Here is a 14,290-nt window from a genome sequence, read left to right as displayed (position 1 = left end):
AACCGCAGTCTGAGCTGTTGGCCGTGAGGCACAGCAGATGGGGATTAAATGCCTTGCTTAAGGGCACCTCAGTGGTGATAACTTCATCTCTGACCTTGGAGACAGGAGACGATAAAATCACTGATCTACATAGTGGATGTGCACAGGAGGAAAAAACACGGATTAAAAATAGCTTTAAAATCTTTAAAACGAGTTTATGTAATATAAAATAAGGAAGCATATTTATACCGCACTTTGCGATTAAGGCACTTTAATTATGCTGTGATGTTATATTGAGCCTACGGTTCCCACTGAGTTAACCAAAGAACACATATCTCCATGGTAATTAGACTGTCAGAGCAGTTTCTGTTTGTGTTGGAGACATAATGTTTATCCACAGTGCACAGCACACGTACCTGCTCTTCCTCTCTCGGGCTCCATCGCCTCTCTTCTTCCTCTCTCATCTTCCTCCTGGATCTCATCCCTTCCACCGATACTGAGCTTTCGTTCATTCATGCAGTCTTTTCATTTCCGTCTGTGTCAGAGAGGAGAGTAAACACAAGGTCAACTGATATTTAAATGCAAATGCTACCGGCCTCCCCTTGGATAATCTTGTACTTCAAATGAAAATATATAGGGGTACCTGACTTTAATGCAAAGTTCAACCCTTTACACAAGCTAAACTGGAAGAGAAGTATTTAAACTTGGTTTTAAAGTTTTACAGTCTGACATTGGACGAATGGAATTAATGTTTACTGGTTAATTCCCTGGTTTGGTTGGCAGGATTTTGCAAAAGCTACCAAAAGGATTTTCACTAAACTTTAGGTAAGGACGAGTTAAACTCCAACATAAATTCAGACAAAGGGGCGGATCCAAGGATTTTTTTTATCACTTTCTTTAAGATACGCCATTTTTTGTCATTTTTACAAATCTTTCCTGGGGATAATTCATAAATCTTGAGAGGAAAAAAAAAATCTGACACATTAAGGGGACAGACTGTTGAGGATCCAAATTGAATCCAGATCTAGCAGACGTTAATGTGGTGTCATAAAGGGGCTCATTCTAGATTTACTACTCGGCATCATGATGGACCCCCATCGTTTAACAAATGATGATGATAATTACAATAAACTTTATGTATATAGCACCTTTTAAAACAGTTACAAGTTGCTTTACAAGTATAAAAACAATAAGACAATTGAAGGCAAACAATTAGAATCAATTTGAAAGCAATTTGTCGATCACACAGCGTGAGAGCGCGGATACAGAAATAAAACATATTCCATTAGAGAAGAGTGAAAACAGGATAAAATAAAACATTGTGGAATGATTAGAATAGATGGTAAGATCAGATCTAAGCTCACCTATAGAAACGTGTCTTTAAGAGAGATTTAAAAGAGAATCCCCTCAGGGAGATTGTTCTACAGAGCGGGAGCCCTGACAGAAAAAGGCCCGGACACCTCTGGTCCTCAGCCGGGATTGTGGAATGGCGAGTAGAGCGTTCGCCGCCCACCTCAGATCATGACCGCGTACGTATGGCTTCAGCTACCTGTCCACTAAGTCGACCCTATCACGGAGATCTATGCACCTGTGTCGTCCACATATAGAAACAAACTGCTTCTGGTCCCCCTCCATTCCCACTCCAGGGTGCGTGGTTGTAATGACTTTGCAACAAATGACACGTCGCCCGCCCTTGATTTAATTAACTTCCATCTTTATTGCCCGTAATTGCTTGTGACAAGACGCTCGCCGAAACACGGACTGGGAGGGCGACGGCGTGGATGATACGGCGATGGGTAATTAATGTGTTTCTTAATTGGACTGGAAGCTGTTGGGTCACGTGTGGATCCGTGGTGTTCACGCGACAAAGTCATCCTTGATTGGACGGACGGGGACGTTTCTGTGCGTCGTGTCGTGTCGTCTTTCGGAAGGACGGGTCGAGCTTCAGATTTATTTTTTAATCTCGAGACGTGGCCGGCAGCAACAGCCGACCCACCTGTGCACCTCTGATGTGTCGCGGGCGCCGAAGCCGTCCACCGGGCCGCTGCCTGTTTGTGATAATCCCGTTACAGAGACACAGTGACTGAGTGTTTTTGTCTCGTGACTAATCAAAGCCCCGTTTCACACCAAGAAGGCTTTGAACAACTTTGATATTGAATTCAATCTCCTAAATGAATGTGACTATTTAAATAAAAAGGCATTCGAATCAATTCAAAATACCTCTCGAAATAACTAAATCCATTTTATTATGAGAAGCGAGTGAAGGCATTCATCAAATATGTAGTCTGTCTGAGTGCTCATTCAAATGATTGGCCAGTAGTTTAGTCAGGAGGAAGCGATTCGAATTTAAAGCGTCTGGCGTGTTCTCTCCGCTTCTCGGAGCGAACACACACACACACACACGCTCGAGGAGAAAGTGCTGGCGTCCACACACGACTGAGCGTGTTTGGTCAAACATGCGAGAATCCATGCAACCACAAGCCGTGACGACGCAACAGCAAACCTCAGACGCCTCTCTCGCACGACGAGACGACACTAGATGTGTGTGCTTTTGCAGGATGGTGAGGATATCCGAGTATTTGTGTAAGGGCTTGGAACTTAAAAGTCCTCAATTCAGGAGAAACAAAACAATTCAGATGACAAATTTATAATAATTGGACGATTACTTGAGAAATGGACTCTTCTTATGAACACTGTAATGTTGCAAATCTAAACCCTTACACCTCTGAAAATGGACAGAATGTTGTTTTTTGCATGATCCTGTTTGAACATTCATTATTTTTGCAGCAGAAAGTCGAGGCTTTTACTATTTATCGTAGTTTATTGACTTTAATAACCTTTTATCTAAGGTTGTACAGAATTCATAGATATTAATAAGTGGCGGCCAAACGACAGAATCTAGTCCCGTCCTAGGCCCCACAAAATAAAGCCGTTATCTAATGAGAGGCTCTTAGGGCTTTGGCTTTGACACTAAATTAACAGTATGATGAAGTGAAGGTGAAAGGTGAAGGCAGTCCCCGTCTCAGGAGCGGCTTTGACAATCTGGAGATGATGAGTTCCACGCGACCTCAGGGGGGTTGTGATCTTGTCAGACAACACGGCGGCGCGCGTAATCCAGTGTCAGAGGGGACTGGCGGTCGCTGGGTTGAAGGGTGCGATGCCGCGACATTGTTGGGATTCTGACACCGCTATCAGTGATCCTATTGATGCTCCCTCACCGTGATACAAGTAGCTGTACAAGGAGAGCTGCTAATCCCTGCAAGGCAAAGTATTGTGATTGTGGCTCCTATGAATAGATTCTGGTCTTATTAATATGACACAGGTTCTTTCTCCTTATAGGTAATAAGGCAATAGACAGGACTTAAGGATAACAAGGCTGACCAGCGGTAGAACGCTGAGGTAATGAGGCCCCTGACGGACAGCGGAGGTGGGAATCAGCCGGGAACTCGGAGCTCCCCCTCTCATTACCACTGTCTCACCCGAGTCCAAAGCTAACCGCGTTTGCTCGATGTCGAGGACACGCCGCTGTGCCAGCTGTGACATCTCCTCAACAACGAGCCGCGGAAGTCTGGAGTTTGTTTTGCCATTTTGATGACGGGCTTGGATTAAGTCGAGCTAACGGCAGCATTCTTAATCGGATCCAATGCTATGGACGTATGAGATGTGGTTTTTGGCACCATTTTGCCATTAAGTTTTTGTCTTTTATAGGACTTAATAATTTGACTTTATTATTAGCACCATGGACACATTGTTACCATGTGGGCGAAGACCAAGAGAAAGAAATATCTGGCACTAAATATCTCCCTCCATTAATATTACTGCAAAATGAGTTTTCTAACTTTTAGGGCGACCACAACTTCTGGCTGCTACTGGTGCAAAGGGCTTGAGCTCACTTCTGCTCTCACTTCGACTCTTTGATGCAGCGATAGTGTCTTTCCTGGACAGCGTGTACGTGCGTCCTGTCCCAGGTCAGAGCCTCTGATGCATTAGTAGGACAATACCACACTGCGGGGAGTAGTGCGCTACTGTAAGACGAGGCTGACGGTCAGAGGTTCATGCTACGAGATAATGCCCCAAAACATCAGAAGAAAAGACAAATTGAGATGGTTTGGAATGAGAAGGTGAAAGCGGAGGTCGGGTTGAATCCCCGGTTCTGACGGGGGCCCTTTTCCCAGAGGCTGAAAACAATGCAAACTCCATTGTGCTGCACTGCTGGGATGAACTCTCGGAGCAATATTTCAATATTTCAGGCATGAGTGTGTTCGGCTGCTTAATGAGTCCAAATTTTGGGGATTCAATTGAGTTCAACAAGAAAATTCCACAATTCATTGCTTTTTAAAATCTTCCAGAAACAGTGAGACAAATTTGGGCTTAATTATCAAAGCGTTTTAGGGTTGCACAAGCCACCATAACACTCAGTGTGTGTGTGTGTGTGTGTGTAGGTTTTCATGTATGTGCTGGTGTAACTCTCCAGTCTTCTGGTCCACTGGCACTCAAATGAACCAATCTGTCTTTGCACAAACATCCAGGGGTTAATGGGATGTTCACCTTGGGGATGCCAAACTGAGAAAAAGCCCCCTGGGAAAAAAGTCATAAGCACTTCCACCTTCCCATGATTCCTAGCACAGGGGCGCCTGATTCATGAGGACAGCGGACATTAAACTGTAATGGCCTCGCCTCGGTTTCTTACATTTATTCTGCTAAACTCCATAATTCTTGCACTAGTTAGACGCGAGGCAAATCAGGACGTGTGTTTTAGTACCTGGAGCAGGAAGAGAATAATGTGAAATAGATGAGCACTTATATTGAGCTTATTCTCAGACAAGACTGGAGACGTGTCGCGGATGCGTTTTAATTTGGGCTTTAAATTACTGAGCCTGGTTTAATCTTAACATCAGTTATGTTTCAGAGTATTCTTGAGTTATGAATTTCCTTCTTTGTTACATGGATGAGTTGTTTCCAGTGTTGATTTCATGAATAACTTCAGTTACAGATTTTGAGTAGACCAACCATTAAAATCCAGAGATAGCATGAGTTGCCTTGTCAAGTTCAACCACTGCACAGATTTAATTATATATTAAATGATTAAATGATACTTGATCTCCACATTAGGTTCCAACATATAAACACTATAAATATAGTGCATGTTGTGCACGGATAAAGAAAGAACAGAGCCGAGCACGCTTGCAATAAAAGCTGAAGACAGTCGTTGCCCTTTGCACCTTTCACTGGAAGCTATAATTGTAACTGTGAAAACAGTTCTCAGCAACAAATGAAACAGAAAATCACCAGATGAAATCCATTTACACCTTGATATATATATATATGTGACTGCAGTAACTACATTCAGAGAAACAATGGCACTCCCGGCTTAAACATCCTCCTCTCCTGTCCACAGGTCCAAAGAAAGAACGACAAAAGAAGAATAGAGAAAGATGGTAGACATCCATTCATTACTGGCTAATGGCTGCTATGGACACATATAGAATAAGGGTAAATAACACATGATAGTTGTATTAGCCTCAGAGAGCTGGTACAGAGGCTAGCCCGTTTGTTTAGCACTAAACTGAGTGCACAAGAACTGACCTCGGCTAAATCACGTTCACACTGCAAACCCTCGATTCAGATTTATTGCTGAATCAATATTTTTGTCACTTTTCCTGTAATGATTCATGTCCTATTTGTTTTTATTGTAGTTTATTGAATTTTTTCACTTTATTATTTATTGTATTATCATTTATGTATATATATATATTTGAAATATCCTGTTATTTGATATATGTCCGACTCAAATGTTTCGTCGTGTCATGTTATTGTGCTGTATCTTTGCTTTGTTATCTTGGAGCACATTCATATGCTTATCATATGAAATGTGCTCCATAAATAAACTCGACTCCCGATTTTTCGTTTTGTTTCAGCATATATCCTGTGCATACATCTACAGAACAGACAGACAATGCATCAACACTGCTGTGTTCAGGTGTAAATACCACATAGAGCAACAAGAATTCCCAAAACACTGTTGGTACAGTTAAGGATTAATTACATTTAGCAACAAGTCTATATGCACGCCGAGTGAAAATTATGGAAATATATTCACGTTTTTAAACTATCCTCTTCAGACATCTTGACAAACTAGGAGACTAAATGACACCGTGTTGTCCTTGGCAAGAGCAATGACAGCGCCTGTTTGAAAATTTTCTTTTTTGATCTATCAAGTAATTATTCCCTCACTTTCACCGCTGCGTTGTTAAGTACATAGAAACCTGTTTGGTTGATTATCTAATCTGACCACACGGCCTGTTGTTGTTTGTCCTGATACACCCATGAAAGAAATGGCGTCGCCACCATGCCAGGCATTAATTTGTTCCAGCCACTATCTGATCTGAGTTTAGAAGCCACGGCGACACAACGCCATTGGTAGTGGAGGTAATTACTTTTTTTTTAGCTGGCAGTATTTATCGGAGTGAGAAATCTCTGTGACATTTGTCCCTGTTATATACAACCACTGTACATGCAGCCCAAAAAGTGACTGACTGATTGCTGCAAAGGCCAAATGAGTGAGTGAAGGCTGAACATAATTTGGGTTGAGCATTTTTGCGACCGCTTCTCGACGATCTGCAAGGGAGAAACGAATCGATACAGCTCATTATCCTGTGTTAACTCTTAATCACGCTCTTGTAACCCCGTCATAAACAAAGCAGAAGTACAGCAGCAGCAGCGGAGTTGATCATATTTTCATACGACTTGGTGACGGGGTGATTAACCCCTTCAGGGCCACAACACGGGTTTCTTTCACTTGTACATTTGCAGGTGTTGTTCTGGTGGAGAGGAGCACGGACCGAAAGAAAGAAAAAAGAAGCACACCCCGTCTTTGTATCGACCGAGACGCAGAGAGAGGCAGACAGAAAGTGTGAAAGAGACAAAGAGAGATTGATGGTCTTATCCCCGAAAGGAGAGCGGATTCTTGCAAGAATAGTGCAAGTAAATCAAAACACAGACAAACCCCTCTGAGTGTCCTTGCTTTCTTTGGCATTAGACACTAAATTGTTCCCGCAATGAAGCAAGTGTGGAAACGCTGCTGCTTTAAGTCGAGGGGCCTGAAAAAGGCTCGATGAATACGAACCAATCCCCGAGTTTAATAAAGATTTAAAACTCAAAACTTAATGTATTGTCTCTGACGTTCTGTTTTACAGATTGCTGACAAAAACATTTTCACTCATGTGTGTCCAAAGTGTTTCCTCGCTCCCTTTCAGTTTACACGGAGGAGGGAGGGTTGATGACCTTTACTGTCGGCCATCTTTCTATACAGTTTATGGATGAAAGGTGCAGGAACAAGCCGATGAGTTGTTCTGACGTCATGTGTTGCACTTTGGGTAAAGGCCTCCGCTCACAGCTTGGAGACGGGGGTTATTTGTGTAACCACGGATATTAGCTGTTCTTGTTTGGTGGGACTTTAACTCACTGGAGAGCGCTAAAATAAAAGCAGGGACTGAGGGTAGAAGGCTGTGTAGTTATTACATTTACTCTGCGTTCAGTAATGAGCTGGAACTGTGAAAAACCTTGTATTCGGCCATGTTTGTGTGATTACTCTCACTGCCAGAGGGAGGAGAAAAAACACTGCAAGTTTGAGATATGGTTAGGTGTGCGCCACGAAGACGCTCGGTTAAGGTTTGTAAAAGCTTATTGTCACGGCCAATAAAAACAACCCTTCAAACCGTGGACCTGCTGATTGTTAAACTTCAGGGCCGAATAATGACATTTAAAGAGTAATGTCAGAAAATTACATTGGCTTGAGTCTCGAAAGGAAGGAATGCCCGATTTCATATTCTTTTGGAAGTTCTGTATCAGTATGCATTTTCTTTCTTATCTTTATTCAAGAGCATGGGTCTTCCAGTTTGAGAGCAGGACTGATAAAACAAAAACAAAAATAAATCCTATACGCTTTAAAAGTCTTATCTGCATATATATGTCAATCTCAAGTTTGACATGCTCGTGCAATCATCCTGTGCCAATGCACTTTACTAAAGTATGCGTCGGGACAAACACTATATTTGGAGATAAAGGTGTTTATTATGTGCATATTCTGCATTTTTCGAATGCCCTTTATATTTCAATTATCTTGTCTTCCTCATTCTGACTTGTCTGCTGCCTGTAACCATTGAATTTCCCCTTTGTGTGGACCAATAAAGTTTATATCTCATCTTAGATTTCAGGCTCAGATCGCCCCTTGTCAGTTGTTGTCAGTGCTGTTGCGTGGACGGATTTCCTTCGCTCCAGCTCTTCCCAACCAATAGAATGCCGGGGTGTAGTGTTGACAAATGAAACTGTCCCGCCCTCATCAAAATCAACAAGTCCTGCTGTCAAACTGAAAGACTTGGATCAAAATAGATCAGTGCGATTGATTGACGTGTCAGGACATTGTGCCAACTTTAATAAACAAAATCACGTACATTAAAGCTCTATGTAAGTTCCTTCCGGTTCTGTGGACAGAGAAAAGCCTGCTTTTATTAATGGCACAGAATCAACTGTGTGACCTGTCAAAGCTTCTATAAAAATCTGTGAATTAAGTGACTTTGACAGCAGGTTGTCCCCGTTTGAAATCCTTAATCCACTGGACTTTCTGCTGCAGTCAATGATTCAGTACAATGCCCACTCTGTGCTCCAATTTTGCAATTACACAGCGTATGATAAATATACCTGCTGTTCCTGTATGTGTTTAGTTTACAAGCAGTCGCGTGGGCACCATCCTGTGAATAATGCAGTGCAATCAATTTTACAAATTCACAGGCAGAGATCCTCCTCCTACACCATTATATCCCGAGACATGACAAGCACCAGCGGGGATGTAGTTCAGTGGAGTGGGTGCGCTTGATGAATGAGTCCTGTGCAGCTCAAGTCTCTGTTAAGTTAGAAACTGTATGGGCGAATAAATTCAAGAATGGGAACAATGGGATGTGTCCTTGGGGCGAAACGTCGAACGCACCAAAGTCTCGTGGTCGCAGTCTGAAGGCGTCTCAATTTACGGATGAATTCATGTCGTAGGTTTTCACATATTTTGTAGTATATCTAACTATCTACTAATTCCAGGAATCTCTGTATGTGGTTCGCATATCTCGAGAACAACTCATTAGCTGCCTGAACACTTGGTATGTGTGTGTTGTTGTTGAGGTTAAGAGGAGAGTGCAGTGTCAAATTTGGTGCATTTTCCATTTCACAGCGTAACAGACAGTGAAAATGATCTTTCACCACAGTTTCAATGTCTATCTGTCGAATGGGTCACAGAAGAAGCGGTCTATTGTGAAGTATTTGCAGGACCGGAGGATGCACGGTTTCATACTGTAGAGTCCTGGCTTTAGTTGAGCACATAGACCTACTTTAATTCGAGGAAATACAGCAGTCAGACTCAAGCGAGACTCCGCAGATCTGCAATGCAACCGCCCCGCAACTGGGCGTTACAGTGAGAGAAAGAAAGCTGCATCCAGAAATATACGAAAACATCTGAAACGCACCTAATTCATGAGACGTCTTTGAGCATTGAAATGAAGCCCTTTGTCTCGTCCACCAACCGCCGTGGCCAGGATTTACAATCTGCATGGAAACCTCCTGCTTCTTGGCCTCAGATAAAAACAAACAGCTTAACAAGTCGACTGTCGGATCCGAGACAGCATCTGCTCCGGTTTCTGTCACCCAGACGAGGCTGAAGTCAACGTTGCTTGAAATTAATTACATCAATAAAATCAGTTTTATTCCAGACATCGCTTATCACAAATTTATCTTTTTTATGTGACTTGGGAGAGGTTTTTTTGGGGGGTTTTGTTAATTTCTATTTATCCATCAAAATAGATATGTGTCATATAAATGTGCCGTTGGAGACGTAAGTGAGCCTGACACATTTTAAAACAAACACCTCACACGCTGAGAGCCGGTCTGTGACAGCGGGGGATGACACAGATCAGTGTGTCTCATCGCAAATCCGAAGACGCCACGAGGCACATTACCTATGAATGAGCTTAAACTGCTTTTTCATGAGGAGGAAGAGGAAGAAATACTTACTGCACAAAGGCAGGCGTTGCCTCCACTATCATTAATATCAGAGATGTGCCCTTCAGTGACACATTGTTATTAACTAGCAGGGAGGAGTGTGAGCCTTAAAAAGCATCCAGTCAGGCTGGAGGAACAAATCCTGCACCACATGGCTCCTTTTTTTGGGCACATCCTTCATCCGCAGCAGTGAATGCAAAGCCAGCGTTTGCCCTTTTTCTTCCCTCGTCCCCTTTTGTCTGTTTACACACGACCATTTTGCCTGAGTTTGGTCTGAGGCTAGTCAACGATTTACATTTAAATGAGACTCTCCGCTCGTATCATGCACCGGCGTAATGCATTCCTCCATAATCCTTCAAAATTGTGTTTTATGAAGTCATCTGCCGCTATCACTTTTGCGGGGGAAATCCTCCATTAAACGGGACATCAAAGTATTTGGTGTACCGCATGTTTTAATAGGATTGGATTTAACCATTTCATGGAATAACAGTTTTTATCCACCGTCACGTTCCATGAAACCAGGTCGGTGAAATAAAAGTGATCGATGTGAGCACAAGGTGTATAAAGTTAACTTTTTTTTTTTCTTCAAAGGTTTTCTCTTAAAATTGTGAACGATTCTTTCTCAATAAATTGTGACCCTGTAGGAAAAGTGACTTGACCACCAGCGATAGAACTCTCGACACATTCCTCACCCCCGTCTCCGACACTCACACATATTGTTGCCAAGGAGCGTCTCTCCTTGCTTGTATCAAAGTGCGATAATATCTGCCATCATTCATTCCTGCCTGACCTATTATTTGTATCGTCCCGCCTCTGAGTGTTTTATGTGGCGCTGCTAAAGGGTGACCTCTGCTAGAAAGAGGCAGAGACCGGAGATTTACTCCAAGGTGTGGTGGTCGGTCATGTTCAGGCAGTGAAAGGGAACCGACCTGGACAAGAAAGGAAGGGTATATCGTTGATATATCATTTAGTTTACGACTGCATGGGCCGGGTGGTTAGTCGGCACACAGGCTGGTGAGAAATACTGTAAGGGTCAAATGTCTTGCACAATTCTTAGTAAATATAATATGTAATTGTAGAGTTGAATATACATTCCACCTTTACTAGGTTTGAAGCGTATTTACCTGATTTGATACAGACATTCGTGGCCGCCAGAGGATAAACCCTATGGGCTTTGTTGACCCAATGACCTTGTCCAGTTTGGATTGTCATTACATTTGGTACACATGTCAAACGTGGCCAAAGAATGAATTCTACTTGCTTGACTTTTTCTCTATCGCCACCAGGAGGACAACGTTTTCACTCATCCAGTGAGACATCTCTTCTTCTCCTGGATGTGTTGACACAATATTTTATGCAGAACTTCCTGGCCAATTACCCTCGTCAAGGAGGTTCGATTTTCACCCAGTGTCCATTTGTTTCTTAGTTGGTTTGTTTGTGACCAAAAAAATGTCAGAAAGATGCAAAATGGGTCAGAAAAGAACGCATCAAATTTCGGTGTAGACCCGGATCAGGAGGCAGACCAACTCTTTGTTTATTTATGATCACACAGCAGCAAATACAATGTTCCCATCAGCCCGGGTAATTTGTGTGAAGTGCTACTTAAGATAACGTGCTATCCGAAATGACACCTTCCGATCATTAGCACATTGACATTGTTACCACGAGCATAAAAACACGGTGATGCCTTTCAGCTCGTAGCACAGCTGGGCCTGAAACAGCCTCACACACACACACACACACACGGCTGCTATGACATACAATTGCACAAATGTACTGTCAAAATGATTGAAGCGAATCCGCCTTCCTCGACTGGTTAAACAAACCAGCCTGATTTTAATGCTTCTTTGCACAGTTATATCTTGCCCCGAGATAAACTTAACTCGCACTTTCAGCGTCTGCATGTTGCAAACAAGACACCACACTCCTCTCGGCGCCAATTTATTCAACCCACAAGCCCTCTCGTCTCCACCTCTTCATGCCCATTGTACTAAACTTTCCAAAGTGGCATAATGCGCACGGAGAAGACCGGGCGTAATTTACCGGCAGGCCTGGGGGGAAACTTGTGGAAATGAACTGCACTTGCAACATGAGTTACGATTGAATTAGGAGCAAATACTTGAAAATTGCTTTTTCATTATCGTCTAATGGCTTTTAATTGGCAAACACAGACGTGAAAACATTTTGATTGAGGAGATCTGATGAGCTCTACCGGCTCTATTTCATCTCTGTGTATATTTGCTGTCAGCCTATCGTGAAAATCCTCAAAAATATGTTTACAGGAAATCGTTTTCAGCAAATCAACACAAAGACTGTGGAAAAGTTGAGATGCTGTTGTTCAGATAAGTTTCTACACATGTCTGGATTGTCCTCATTTTAAAAACACACATTATTTTATTTTCATAACTGTTTTAAAAAAAAATTTGAGGACAGCGCCAAAACCATTACTGTGTAATTACAAACTGAGGTGAACGTTGCTTCTGTTCCTTGAACCGCAATGTTCTGCAGTTTGTAGAAGAAAAGAAAACACGGACAAAAGCAAAAGCGGGTCTCCTTCTGTAATTTGTGAGGGATTACAGTGGAGGAAAATTACAGCTGTGTTCATCACAGAACATGCAGTCACAACATTATCCAGGCCTGTGATGACTTGGAATATGAATATGCACCATGTTTAATTAAGAGAATTATACTCTTCTTGTAGTGGATATCATTTTGGATCTTGCATTCGCACACATTAACACGTATAAAGAATTGAATTAAACTATGCATTTAATTCAACACCTCAGAAATGAATACATGTACATGAACGTCATATAAATGACTGCAAATAATATTTATCATGGGCCAGTAGCCTATTAAAGTGAGATCTAGTATTGATTAATGTTGTATTCGTGCACTATACTGGATGCACAACAATGTACATCACATACATCATCATATTTGTTTATTGGGTATATTCGTCAACATTTATTAATTCATAGGGTGGGAAAGAACATATTTGACACTGTACATTCATTGTTCAGATAATGTAAAGTATATTACATCTGAGTGACAATATTATAAATGTCTATGCTGCAAAATACCGTCCACGTCTTTTTATTACTGAGCCACACGACCACAATTTATCGTAACTTTATCCAACTGCTTTATCATAACCATGAAAATGATGGTTTACTGTCCACACAGTACACTGTGCAGAAACTTGCTAAAGTTTATTAGCAAGTAGTAACTTGTAATGTTAGGTGTCCTGAAATTTTAAATTATTACCGTATACAGATATTTTTTAAGGAGAAACAGTTGTGGTGCAGTATTTCAGAAACTGACACTACTTGCTCAGAAAACCCCTCAAAAATCTATTTTCGGTCTTCGTTTGATATAATTTTTGACTTAATTGTGATCAATATGCATATAATATCAGTTTTTATCGAATATCTTTATAGGAAATGTCAAAAATTAAGTCATGTTTAGGTGTTAACCACCTTCCAAGGTAATATCTGAGGCAAGTTGGGGGAAAATGAGGCCATGCATGTTGTTTTTTTACAAATCCTGCCTCCGGCTATGCCCATGCACTGCGTAATAAACACTAATCTGTGATCTTGCATGTGATACATCACTACAGGTGTATTATGTATTGTACAATGTTTAAATATGTGTGAATATACTTGGAAAGCGGCACTTAAATCTAAAGTATTTATCACAAGGGCTTCTCACACTTCTTGAGGCATCTGATGCAACTCTGCCTAACCCTTCGCTCCGTGTCTGAACAAACGCTCTGCAGTCACGGCGCCTCTGCCCCTTCCTCATCCCTTTCAAACTTATATCTGACTGCTCATAATGATCTGTGTGTCTGTGCCGAAGGGATGGAAATGTTCTTTATCTCCCACGTTCGTGAAATAAATTGTGCCGCGCGAGTAGAAGACAAGCAACTCAGCTGCTGCGGGGAATGTTTGCGTTTGTCTGGACTGGGCTTTTTCTTTTTTGGGTCATCAGCGATCTGTCTGGCTTCACTTGAGCGTCTGGTAATCCCACGTCCCTCCTCCTCCTCCTCCTCCTCCTCCTCCTCCTCGGGCCAAAGTTAAACATGCAAAGTGTTTGTTTCTATAATTCATGTTGTGTTTGCGGTGACAAACGTGTGCACACAGATAAGCAAACAGAGCTGTTCCTCTGACCGAGCTTAAGCTGCTGTAAATTTTTCACCAGCGGTGACTGAAATTCAAAGTGGCGCTGTCAGATAAAAAAGAAAAAAACACATATCTACAAAGAGTCT

General features: G+C 42.0%; 1 long non-coding RNA gene across 1 annotated transcript in view; it reads right to left on the bottom strand.

Annotated features, from left to right (window-relative positions):
• Window positions 1-395: 395 nt before the first annotated feature.
• The window catches only part of LOC117778519, an 83,478-nt gene continuing 69,583 nt past the window's right edge, over window positions 396-14,290 (bottom strand). The window contains exon 3 of the long non-coding RNA XR_004616801.1: window positions 396-514. This is a non-coding gene — a long non-coding RNA (uncharacterized LOC117778519). The remainder of the gene's footprint in view (window positions 515-14,290) is intronic.

Source organism: Hippoglossus hippoglossus, chromosome 2 (assembly GCF_009819705.1).
Source record: "Hippoglossus hippoglossus isolate fHipHip1 chromosome 2, fHipHip1.pri, whole genome shotgun sequence".
Lineage (NCBI taxonomy): Eukaryota > Metazoa > Chordata > Actinopteri > Pleuronectiformes > Pleuronectidae > Hippoglossus > Hippoglossus hippoglossus.
Note: the sequence above shows the minus strand (reverse complement) of the source record. Positions and strands in the feature narration are given on the sequence as shown.